Below are 1,033 nucleotides of genomic sequence, written 5' to 3'. Positions count from 1 at the left end.
ATGGTTCGCTCTTCACTTGACCCAGAAAACCCTATGAAATCATGCAAATCAAGAGGCTCAAGGGGCGCCTGGGTGGATCAGTCGGTTAAGCATCCGACTTTGGCTCAGGTCATGATCTCACAGTTCGTGGGTTTGAGCCCCGCGTCGGGCTCTGTGCTGACAGCTCAGAGCCTGGAGCCTGCTTTGGATTCTATGTCTCCGGCTCCCTTTCTACCCCTCCCCCACCTCTCTCTTTCTCACTCTCAAAAATAAATAAACATTAAAAAAATAATAAAAAAAAGAGGTTCAAGTCTTCACATTCACTTTTAGGAACACATGTGAAACTGTCCATGCCATCAAGAGTATGCATATCCAAAAAGCCACCAAGAATCTGAAAGATGTCACTTTTCAGAAGCAATGTATGCCATTCTGTGGCTATAATGGTAGAGTTGGGAGGTGTGCCCAGGCCAAACAGTGGGGCTGGACACAGGCTCAGTGGCCCAAAAAGAGTGCTGAATTTTTACTGCACATGCTTAAAAATGCAGAGAGTAATGATGAACTTCAGGGTTTAGATGTAGATTCTCTCGTCATTGAGCACATCCAGGTGAACAAAGCCCTCAAGATGTGGCATAGAACTTCTAGGGCTCATGGTAGGATTAACCCACATGGGAGCTCTCCCTGCCACATTGAGATGATCCTTACTGAAAAAGAGCAGATTGTTCCTAAACCAGAAGAGGAGGTTGCACAGAAGAAAAAGATATCCCAGAAGAAACTGAAGAAACAAAAACTTATGGCCCAAGAGTAAATTCTGTATAAAATAAATGCAAATAAAAGTAAAAAAAAATGATGGTTATTATTACTTTACAGTTTTGCTGATTTTATGGCGGTCATATTTTCATGAGGCTACCTTTATTTTTTTCTTTGATATCATACACCAATAGTTGTCACATCTCATATTTAAAAATGAAGTTGCTGATACCACCGTCCCTTCCATCTGTTTGAGCGAGGTATCATTTTTGTGTTCTCACAACTTAACAAATGTGAAACAATTTAC

General features: G+C 41.4%; 1 pseudogene; it reads left to right on the top strand.

The window, feature by feature from the left end:
- LOC125912538 (60S ribosomal protein L17-like) lies at nt 1-828 on the top strand (annotated as a pseudogene).
- Nucleotides 829-1,033: the final 205 nt, after the last annotated feature.

This window comes from Panthera uncia (genome assembly GCF_023721935.1).
Source record: "Panthera uncia isolate 11264 chromosome C1 unlocalized genomic scaffold, Puncia_PCG_1.0 HiC_scaffold_4, whole genome shotgun sequence".
Lineage (NCBI taxonomy): Eukaryota > Metazoa > Chordata > Mammalia > Carnivora > Felidae > Panthera > Panthera uncia.
Note: the sequence above shows the minus strand (reverse complement) of the source record. Positions and strands in the feature narration are given on the sequence as shown.